The sequence below is a fragment of the Palaemon carinicauda genome, chromosome 4 (genome assembly GCF_036898095.1).
Source record: "Palaemon carinicauda isolate YSFRI2023 chromosome 4, ASM3689809v2, whole genome shotgun sequence".
In the NCBI taxonomy this organism is placed as follows: domain Eukaryota; kingdom Metazoa; phylum Arthropoda; class Malacostraca; order Decapoda; family Palaemonidae; genus Palaemon; species Palaemon carinicauda.
The window spans coordinates 126607101-126619600 of NC_090728.1; positions in this window are offsets into that span (position 1 = coordinate 126607101).

Sequence of the window (12500 nt, forward strand, 5' to 3'; positions counted from 1 at the left end):
TTATACATCGTACAAATAGATTGACAGGATTTTAGAAAGGATTATACTTGAATTCGGCATCACAGTCTTGTTTTTTTACGATGCTCGTTTTATATATGTTTTTTTTTACCGATTTCATATACTTATATATTATTACTATTTTTTCTTTTATTTCACATCTGCATTTCAGTCCTAATAAACCTTTAAAACGAATAAACACTTTGTATTACAATATACGTGCATACCTTATTAATCCTTAGCTATGATGAAATAATTTACGATACATAATTAGGATTGAATTAAAAAAGAAATTAGGCAATACGATCATATTGTATGGTAACTATGATCTCTGCGAGGTTATCAAGTAGTAAAAGATATATAAATACACTTTGTAGATCATTTTCATACGCTTTTGCATATGGTATTTTGCATCACTATGTCGACCCTATTTTTAAGTGCTACGCAATTTTAATCTTCTTTACATTTCCTTTGAGTTTTGAAGGTAGTAGTGCCTTATCTATTGTACTTCAAAATCGTTGTAGAATTCTCTCTCCTCCTGCACTGGACCAAAAATTTATCAAACTTTTGACTATAGAAATCTAGGTCATACATAACCCTCTTCATCAAACAGTTTTTTTTCGCCCTTTGTTTAATCATTAACTGGTATTTACATTCTGCACTTTTTCCCAATTTTCACCACGACACTTCATACCAGCCATTTCTCAAATTTTCTTTGTAAAATATTTCAACATTTGAAAATCACACACATTCCATACATTAATGTGCTTCTTTTTTTTCAACAATTTCGATGTTGTTTACCTTTCTAGTGAACCCATTATTTTTCCTTGTAAACCTACCTCATTGATAACTTCTTCATTGCTGTCTATATCATCTGTATCTTTTATGGCTTATATCCTGTAAAGTAAAGCGGGTCTGATTGTTATATTGCCTCCGCACAATATCTTACTAATGTAACACTTCATTTCACACCCTCTCAGGCTGTGTTCCCAGCGGACCACGAGGACACTTTTTCAGATATCTTTTATTGACTTTGCAATCAACGGAACACTCCAATAGTATATGATACTCTCAAAACATATCTCCTTGAGCAGTAATTACCATTATCAACTGCATGTTTAGCAAAGCTTTTTTAGCTTTCTCAACAGCTTTTGGGAACCAAAATGGTTTACTGACCCTCAAAGAAGTGACCAGTATCGCTTGTTTACACCCTGTTGCAAATGGCTCTCCTCGGGATGTAAACATCCTTCATGGCCTTTTAGTACAACACATATCCAAACTTATAAGCATCATCATCCCCAATGTGTTACTTTGACCATGAAGGACCTGATGAACAGAGTTGTTGTCATTATGGACAGCCCCTTCACCACCTTCAAGACCTCCATCAACGGTTCTACTCCTCATAAGAGGACAACTATTCAACACTGACCGAGGCTATTATGAATGTGGTAAGATACAATGTGTCTGCCCATGACATGACGGAGCAGCGACAAAGCCGCTTACCACACACATATGTTGCCCCTCGCTCATTCCCCAATTCACGATCCCTACAGCCACTTATTGATTCCCATCAGCTGAAAGTCTGCTAAAACCACTTCAAAATCGGGGCTGCTGGGAAAAAAAGTGTGAACAGTTTCTATTGGCTAAGAAACTTCTAATCTGACCATCGCATATGGTGGTGGCCTCCTATGTCTTTAATCTGTTTTTGTTTCACATGATGCAGATACGTCTGTTTGGTTTTTGGCAGACACTGGGGCTTGCGATTCCCTTTTACCAATGTCACTCTTTAGGATATTCATTCTAAACCTTCTGACATCCTCTTGGTAGCTGCCAACGGATCTAGGATGCCCTTCCATGGGTACGAGATACTCACAATATTGTTTGGTTGTGCAAAATACCATTGGAAGTTCTGTGCTGCTACCACAACATTGCCAATATTTGGTGCAGATATCATAGCACATATCCAACTCTGGTTTATGTGGCACATAGATGTTTAATCACCGCAAACTGAAACTCGTCGATGACTCTTCAGAGAGCCCCCTCCAACCTTGCATTCCACATCAGCTCACCCACTGCTACCTAGGACCACATCCTCAAGCTGTACTCGGAAGTCTTCCATCTAAAACATCACCAAACGCCCACGGTTTACACCAAACATGGAAGTTAGAAACATATCAAGATGACAGACCCCTAACATTTGCCAGATTCAGGCATCTGGCCCCAGAATGTTTGGCATATACTTAACAGACATTTGCCAGAATGGAAGAAATGGGACTTCGCCAAAAGATTGCCAGTCCATGGTCATCACTGTTACACATTGTCCTGAAGAAGATAAGGTCCATGCACCTTTGTGTGGATTACAGGCGCATTAACATGCAGACAGAACCATATCACTACTGCCCCCTCCCTCACATCATGCTTATTATCTCTAGATATCTTTTCATTAGACTGTGAAAGCGACGTTGCCCATTTCCAGTGACAAGGACCTCCAACATCGCAGAGTGCTCTTTGATTAATGAACGTAACAGCATTAAATTCATGAGTGCTGTGTAGACAAAAGAGTTACTGTGTTAAATTCTTTTTATATTTAGAAATAACATTCTGCCAAATTTTTCATGCTGCATCACGATGAGGGGAAATAATATTTCAAAGTGTTATACATCGTACAAATAGATTGACAGGATTTTAGAAAGGATTATACTTGAATTCGGCATCACAGTCTTGTTTTTTTACGATGCTCGTTTTATATATGTTTTTTTTACCGATTTCATATACTTATATATTATTACTATTTTTTCTTTTATTTCACATCTGCATTTCAGTCCTAATAAACCTTTAAAATGAATAAACACTTTGTATTACAATATACGTGCATACCTTATTAATCCTTAGCTATGATGAAATAATTTACGATACATAATTAGGATTGAATTAAAAAAGAAATTAGGCAATACGATCATATTGTATGGTAACTATGATCTCTGCGAGGTTATCAAGTAGTAAAAGATATATAAATACACTTTGTAGATCATTTTCATACGCTTTTGCATATGGTATTTTGCATCACTATGTCGACCCTATTTTTAAGTGCTACGCAATTTTAATCTTCTTTACATTTCCTTTGAGTTTTGAAGGTAGTAGTGCCTTATCTATTGTACTTCAAAATCGTTGTAGAATTCTCTCCCCTCCTGCACTGGACCAAAAATTTATCAAACTTTTGACTATAGAAATCTATGTCATACATAACCCTCTTCATCAAACAGAATTTTTTCGCCCTTTGTTTAATCATTAACTGGTATTTACATTCTGCACTTTTTCCCAATTTTCACCACGACACTTCATACCAGCCATTTCTCAAATTTTCTTTGTAAAATATTTCAACATTTGAAAATCACACACATTCCATACATTAATGTGCTTCTTTTTTTCAACAATTTCGATGTTGTTTACCTTTCTAGTGAACCCATTATTTTTCCTTGTAAACCTACCTCATTGATAACTTCTTCATTGCTGTCTATATCATCTGTATCTTTTATGGCTTATATCCTGTAAAGTAAAGCGGGTCTGATTGTTATATTGCCTCCCCACAATATCTTACTAATGTAACACTTCATTTCACACCCTCTCAGGCTGTGTTCCCAGCGGACCACGAGGACACTTTTTCAGATATCTTTTATTGACTTTGCAATCAACGGAACACTCCAATAGTATATGATACTCTCAAAACATATCTCCATGAGCAGTAATTACCATTATCAACTGCATGTTTAGCAAAACTTTTTTAGCTTTCTCAACAGCTTTTGGGAACCAAAATGGTTTACTGACCCTCAGGGAAGTGACCAGTATCGCTTGTTTACACCCTGTTGCAAATGGCTCTCCTCGGGATGTAAACATCCTTCATGGCCTTTTAGTACAACACATATCCAAACTTATAAGCATCATCATCCCCAATGTGTTACTTTGACCATGAAGGACCTGATGAACAGAGTCGTTGTCATTATGGACAGCCCCTTCACCACCTTCAAGACCTCCATCAATGGTTCTACTCCTCATAAGAGGACAACTATTCAACACTGACCGAGGCTATTATGAATGTGGTAAGATACAGTGTGTCTGCCCATGACATGACGGAGCAGCGACAAAGCCGCTTACCACACACATATGTTGCCCCTCGCTCATTCCCCAATTCACGATCCCTACAGCCACTTATTGATTCCCATCAGCTGAAAGTCTGCTAAAACCACTTCAAAATCGGGGCTGCTGTGAAAAAAATGCGTGAACAGTTTCTATTGGCTAAGAAACTTCTAATCTGACCATCGCATATGGTGGTGGCCTCCTATGTCTTTAATCTGTTTTTGTTTTACATGATGCAGATACGTCTGTTTGGTTTTTGGCAGACACTGGGGCTTGCGATTCCCTTTTACCAATGTCACTCTTTAGGATATTCATTCTAAACCTTCTGACATCCACTTGGTAGCTGCCAACGGACCTAGGATGCCCTTCCATGGGTACGAGATACTCACAATATTGTTTGGTTGTGCAAAATACCATTGGAAGTTCTGTGCTGCTACCACAACATTGCCAATATTTGGTGCAGATATCATAGCACATATCCAACTCTGGTTTATGTGGCACATAGATGTTTAATCACCGCAAACTGAAACTCGTCGATGACTCTTCAGAGCGCCCCCTCCAACCTTGCATTCCACATCAGCTGACCCACTGCTACCTAGGACCACATCCTCAAGCTGTACTCGGAAGTCTTCCATCTAAAACATCACCAAACGCCCACGGTTTACACCAAACATGGAAGTTAGAAACATATCAAGATGACAGACCCCTAACATTTGCCAGATTCAGGCATCTGGCCCCAGAATGTTCGGCATATACTTAACAGACATTTGCCAGAATGGAAGAAATGGGACTTCGCCAAAAGATTGCCAGTCCATGGTCATCACTGTTACACATTGTCCTGAAGAAGATAAGGTCCATGCACCTTTGTGTGGATTACAGGCGCATTAACATGCAGACAGAACCATATCACTACTGCCCCCTCTCTCACATCATGATTATTATCTCTTACAAGAGGAGGCATTCTCCGCTTTCGAGTCAAGAGCCCAGGAGACATCCTTAACTCTGCTGCCATCACCCCCCCCCCCTTTCGGTACATACACATTCAATTACTCCTTTTTTGGCTTTCCCCTTCATAAAGTGGCCGTCTGTAATGCTAAGAATGCCATACCTAACAAAATAGTTCATTTTATGATACAAGCATAAAACTTTGCACCAAGCTTCCCTTTGATGTTCTTAAAGAAATAAAACTGTGTGCCACTAAATTTCTGCACTTTTCAAGATGGCCGCTACATTTTTTAAAAGGGTGGCAAAAAACCATTCCAGAATTTGGCAAATTGACCGTACAAAGTAATTTTGATAACCAGTGGCCTAGATTTGAGGAAAAACATTTATATTTAAATCAGTATTCACTATAATTACAATTTTATGAAAACTACAAACCACATGCACAAAATTAGACCGACAAAGTCATATTGATTCATGTATCTTCGCATGAGAGGTGCATAATGCTGTGCATTGTAATCCTGATCTATAGCAGTTACAATTCCCAGTACAAAGCCCTTTACATCCACATTTTAAGAGCCGTTGACATGACGCTGCTATTGGCTGCAAGCTGGTCCAATATGGCGTCGAAACATTGCCATCTTTATGCCAACCCCAACTTTCAGGTGAAGGTAATTGCATATTGTGAACCACAGACTGACCCCGTGTGTGGCCCGCTTGCATTACGTTTCGTTGTCTTTGCAAATATAAGGAGCCCGACATAAACTGCAAATAGAGGTTCAGGATCTGAAGAATGTTTTTGGCGAATGCTTCTGTCTTTGACTTCCTTTTTATGGTAATTGAACAGCAATAACTGAGCAATTGCAAGATAAGAATCCCTGACCCTATTTTCAATCTGAGATTCGATATCAGGGCCATGTTCAATCATAGATACTAATTTTAGAAATTTATATGGAATAGCTTCTGATATCAATTCAGTTTTAAAAGTACCAGTAAATTGAACCTTGTGCTGTGATATTTCTTTTTGAACGATTTCTCCTGCCTTTGCCAAATACATGGCATCAGTATACTCATAGGCCGTTACAAGTGCTTTCCCAATATCCTTCTCGAACACAAGCACTACCTCTCGACCTCGATGGTATGCCTGTAGGACTTAGACAGAAGTCTCTCTTTCAATATTTGTTTTTGTTTTACTTTATTGCAGCCGACAGAAAATCATTTAGTCTTCGTTCATATAGAAAAGGAAGATCTGTCAGTTTAAAAAGTATACCTCCATGACTGGTTATTTGGCATTCCACTATATGGGTTATTAGCTCTGCAAATGTCAGTTCATCATCAGAGCCGACTTTTTCTTGGTTTGTAGTTGTTTCAAGAACGTGTAGTAACTTTCTTTCTCTGTTGTATATAGCTGTTAAGCATTTTGGATGGTACATGAACTCCTAAGCTACAACATCAACTGAACTAAGCTTTGTAAGCAGCTCCTTATCTTGTAAGGTTTTCTCACAACGGTTAAATCTGTCATTGAGCTTCACGAAGTTCTGATATGGGACTGTTTTTTTCATATAAAAAACATCTATCAACATCCATTTTATCTAGCTCTTGAAAGGTCTTTTTTCTCGTTTATTTAGATGAATCACTTTCATCATCACTGTCCACTTCTGATCTTCGTTTTCTAGCTCTATCTATTTTAGTGTTGTTAAATTTTATTCTACACGATTGATAATACTGTGCATTATTCCTGATCAGCTTTTCTTCTATTCTTTGACCATCATCAATTCGTGCAACTTATAAAGCAATGGGCATTTCATTTAGCTTTCTGAACTCTAGCATAGTCTTTGCTAATAAAGTATACCCCAATTTACTCTTGTCTGAAGTATCCTTGAGTGACATCAATGTTTCATCTTTGTCTACCTGACAGATAAAGCATTTAGTCCAATCACTTTCCCTTTTCTCATTGGGAGATATTAACAAACGAAGTCTTTTTGACATTTCAAAATGAAATAACACAACACATGTATACAAAGCAGAATTCTTCAATAGAGATTAACTATCCCGAGTTTTTTTAGCAACTAAATCACAAATTAGATACTTTGAAAGATGAAAGGCCGAGGGATTATCCTTTTACCACCTTTAACTTATAAATACACTTCCCTGTATGGGATACGACTAGGTTCGATGCTGTTACCTCTAGGCCTACACCGATCGTTCATCTAGCGCCATTTAACTCACGTGCGATCTGTACACCATCCAAACGACAAAAGACCAGCCTTCATGGCTTGGCTTTCCCGTGTTGGCACACACTCGTCAATTAGGGTAAAACACCTTGACTTTATATGGGGCAAATCAAGGTTTATTTGGGAGACTTAATAAAGCTGACACTAAACCCCATGCCGATTTTCATGGCAGCTTGTTACACCAGTGTGCCCTGGTAGTGTAAGCAACTAGCTCGTTAGTATTATAGGATCCCCTGCAGTAGGCTTAACTGCCGTACCTTACCCATCCCTCCATTTAACAGTCTATACCGGTTGACACTATTGGTCTTGTGTTTCACCACACTTCATCATCATCTCATGTTCATTTTATCATCCTTTCATGTTCATTTTATCATCCAGTTCATGTTCATTTCCCTGATGTAGCCGAAGTCGCACTGCTTGGGAGTAAATGAATAATCAACCTTTTTATGCAGCAAATTTGTTTTTGACTGTCATTTTGTAAGAAACCCCTGGTGAGTTACTGGCAATATCAATTACACTATCAGAATGTAAAATTCGCAAATGTGTAATTAAATTATCAAAGAAACTATTTTGGTAAAAGATAAAATTTAGTCACCCAGTTACTAATAATTTGGGTCAAATTTTGGCATGCCCACTTTAGAATTTTCACGAAATTGTATTTATGGTGACTATTGACTTAAATATAGTGGTTTTCCTTCAAATCTAGGCCACTGGTCATCAAAGTGCTTCATATAAATCACTTGTAAAAAATTTCCCCTTTGGAAAATCGGGGGTTTGCCACCATTTTAAAAATGTGACGGCCATTTTGAATAATGAAAATATTTGAGTGGCTCGCATTTTGATTTTCATAAGAACACCATAAAGAACCTTCATGCAAAGTTTGATGCTTGTATCATAAAATAAACTATTTTGGTAAAATTTTAAGTTTATCCGCCTACTATCCACCAATGCCAGCGACAGCTATTGGTTTAGTACTCAAGCTTGTGGTAAATGGCTTGCCCCACCCATTGACCTTCTCCAGTAAAAAACTGTCCAAGGCAGAATCCGGCTACTCCACTTTTGACTGCAAATTACTGGTGGTGCATTAGCCTGTTAGTTACTCACGTCACTTTTTACAGGGTATGCCCTTCATCATTTGTATGGACCACAAGAATCCACTTGTCCCTGGTGCATGCCTTCATTTGACAGATCGATGCCTTCTATACATCCTTGCAAAATTAATTCTGTTACCGATGCCCTGTCAAGAAACACATTAGCTGTCATTCCACTTGGATTGGATTTCAAGCCTTGGCCGAAGCCCAATAAAAAGATCCAGAGTTCTAAGCATTCACAACATCCTGCATATCCCTCCATTGGGAAGAAGTCACCTTAAACGACTCTAATGCCACCCTCGTCTATGACTTCGGTACTGGTTGGCCATGACCTTGGATACGTGTCCCCATAGGTTGCCAGGTGTTTAATTTCATCCATGAACTCTCACATCTCTTACTTTGATTTACTGCAGAGCTACTGAAGACGAAGTTGATTTGTCATGGAATTACCAAGGGTGCTAAGGATGGGTCGGCATTTCTTCCTAATACCAAATTCAGAAGTACATTGACACATTGATTCAGGTGAGTGCACCTTTCCTCAACCTCCGCGTCATTTTGTCCAAATTTACGTCCACTTAGTAGGTCTCTAACCTATACCACAAAAACATCATTAACTGTTTACCGTCATTGACCGCTCCACTCATTACCTCGAAACCATCCGCAGGTAAACTGCAACATTCATATTATGTGCATCCTCCTTACTCTCACAGTGGATAGCAAGATTTGGTACCCCTGAACATATTACTTCTGACGTGGGTACTAAGTCCACCTCTCAATTGTGGATATCATTAGCGAATCCTCTGGACATCACTCTACATAAGACACCTGCCAGAAACCCTACAGCCAACGGAAAGCTTGAACAGTTACATAGCACCCTGAAAGGGGCTTTGATGTTCTACTACAATGGCACCAGCAAGTTTACTCAGCTTCCCTGGGTCCTCTTGCGATTACGGACTACTCAAAAGACACCCTGGATGTATCATCAGCTAAAATGGTGTATGGCAACAGGTTTTTGTTCCTGATGTATTTTTCCCTGTTGAAACCTCTTCCGATGATCTTCACCCCCTTCATCACGTTGTCTGGAAATTTTCTCCCTGCCATCAGACTTACATGCCCCCAGGAAAGCAAATTATGCTGAAAGCTTTCAACACCGCAAAGCATTTTTTCGCTTGCACCAACACTTGCAACTCTAACACTCATTTACACGTGCCCTTTCCTTATTATCCGTTGAAAACTGAAGGACTCCTTAAAGAAGACTGGGTTTATATAAATCTCCTAACACCTTCGTATATCCTGCAAGATGATCCGCCTACAGTTCGTATCTCTATGGCATGTGGCTCTATTTCAATTGTATGTCTTTTTTAGGGTAGAGCTACGTAACACACATGTATTTCATACACGTTCATACACTACTTTACTTACTTTACTTTGATGGCTGCTTTTCCAATCCCATACAGCAAAGACCTCCACTGTCATTTTACCTTGTTCCTTCAGTGTATTTAACATTTCATATCACATATTGTTCATTTACTATTAAATCATCGCTGTCAAAAAACTCATGAAATAAGAACGTCTTCAGTTTCCTCTTGAAAGCTTTAATGTCTTCAATCATTCGAATGTTTCGTGGGAGCTTATTATTCTGTCTCCTGGCTGTATATCTAAAGTCTCTGGGGCCTAAAGTTGACATGTATCTAGTTTCCAACTGTTTGAAGCCATTTGTAACTATTCTCATGTCGACACGATTTGTAGGCTGCGCAATGTTTAGCAATTCTCTTAAGTATTTTGGACGCCTGGTTTTGATATCTTGGTGGGTTATTGTACATATTTTAAATTCAATTCTTGTTTAATCAGCAGCCAGTGTAAATCAATTAGTATAGGGGTGATCCTTTCTCTAGGTGGGACACCTTTTATCAGTCTTGCTCCTCTGTTTATTATATTTTGTAATTTCTTAAATTACACTCTTGGTAAATTTTAATAGATAGAGTTGCAGTAGTCAATCCTGGTATTAACACAGTTTATCACAAGTTTCTTTACAGGATTTTAGCCCAGGTACTTTTTTTATAAACGCAATATTTCTTAGATGATAACCAGCACCTTTTATTACATTATTTATTTGGGCATTTAGAGACAGGTTACTGTCAAGAAATACACCTAGATCTCGAACTTTACTAGATATCGGCACCGAGTTATTATTTATGTTCATTTGAATATCACCTATGTTTCTCACGCTTTTTCTCTTGCCCACCACCATGAATTCAGTTTTGTTCTCATTTAATTTTAGCTTTTTAAATTAATGAGATATACGTGTCCAAAAGTAGTGATGTTTGTAGGAGTTCTCTATGTCAGAACATATGATAATATTTCCCAGGTTATGGAATATTTTCCTTGCTATGAATATCATATAACAAATATATCCATAGTCGTAATGAACTTGTTGTACGTTATCTCTTGGATAATTCAAATGTAATGGTTTCCATATTATTGCTTTGCTCTGCATTGATAGGTTGAGAAATAATTCCTACATTAATTTTCCTTTGATATATCATATATAGCAACCGGAGAAAATATAGAAAATTATTTTTGAAATGAAGTCTATGGAGATTTTATTGAAATTGGTGTTAATAAGAGCAAAAGAAAATATTTTCGTATATCCTTAAAAATTTTTTCCAATATTTGATATACAAAACCTTTGCTTTATATAACCTATTTGTTGATGACACGAATCTCTTTGTTTGATAATATAATTTTGAGCGAGCCAATTTACATGGAAAAAAAAAACATCATAATACATGTCGTATTTAATAAAAATAATCTTAACAAACGATTACGATTCAGTGATCTCTTTTTAAATAAAGTTCAGTTCCTAAGAGGGACTATAACTTCACTCTTTCTACAAAACAAAGCCACGTCCCTTTCTGAGAACTAAGGCTTCAATATCGGGGAGAAAATGATTTACAGGAGAGTAGAACACGGAAAAGAAAATTGTTAGATAAATTGCTTTCCATTTAATCCTATTGGGTTTGGAAATAGGAAAATATTACTCAAAGAATTGTTCAGCCCAAAATAAGGATCCTAAAACTAGGATGAAAGACATACCTTGTAGTATTAAAACAAAAACACTTTTTCTTCAAAAAGGGTTTAGCAAATAGAACTAGACACTTAGTTCGCATTTTCTTATAGTAACAATTAATCATAGTATTGAATGGAAATTAATTTAGGGGGACAAAAAATGGGTACGAAATAAGTAGTTTATGAAACAATGTTTAATGGAAACAAGAAGCTCTTACGTATCTAATATTAAAATTTCATGAAAATGTATTACTATGTGGTGAATCCGTTGATGTTAGCCTTCTGGAAGCGATGTAAATGTTGTAGAGGCTATGCGGTAAGTGGAGGCGCTGGTGTAGCCGGTGATTTTAGTCTTCTAGAAGTTTTACAACAGTTTTTTAAGTGTTCATATCCATAATTCTAATTTTCACCGAGGATTATTCTGGATATGTCTTTGTTAAGCGGATCAGGATAACGCTACAGTTAAAAATCGGTATAATTTGATCCCCATTATCCTCAGAGTCAGCAAGTCCTTATTTTCCTGGGCCAAAGGATGCATTTGATTGTTGTACAAATATTAAACGGCCAAAAACACAACCTTCAAGAAAATTCCTGCAGTCCCAATAATGCCAATCAACTATTTAAATCTATTATTTCGAAATTCAATAATGATACAAAGAACAGCTCTCTCAACTACCAATTTTCTAAGTTTTAATTAATGGAACATAATATAATAAAGCTAAAATCAGGAAGATGGAACCATTGGTACCAATATGGATGGATGGATAATAGAAACAGATTATTTCTTTAAATATTTGAAGATATTTGAATTTGGTACCATTAAAAGAGACGAAAGTCACTAAAAGAGAACCAATGAATGTTGCAGGATGAGTAAAATAAACTAAGGAAGGAAATTATTAATTTCAAGAATGAAAACTCTTCCGAAAATGTTTTATGAATCTTTATTTCTACCTCATTCTAATAGCTTAAGAAGAACTGAGCTTGGATATAAGTGTGTTGAGAGTGTAAATAAATGTGTTGAAGGGGTTTGGGT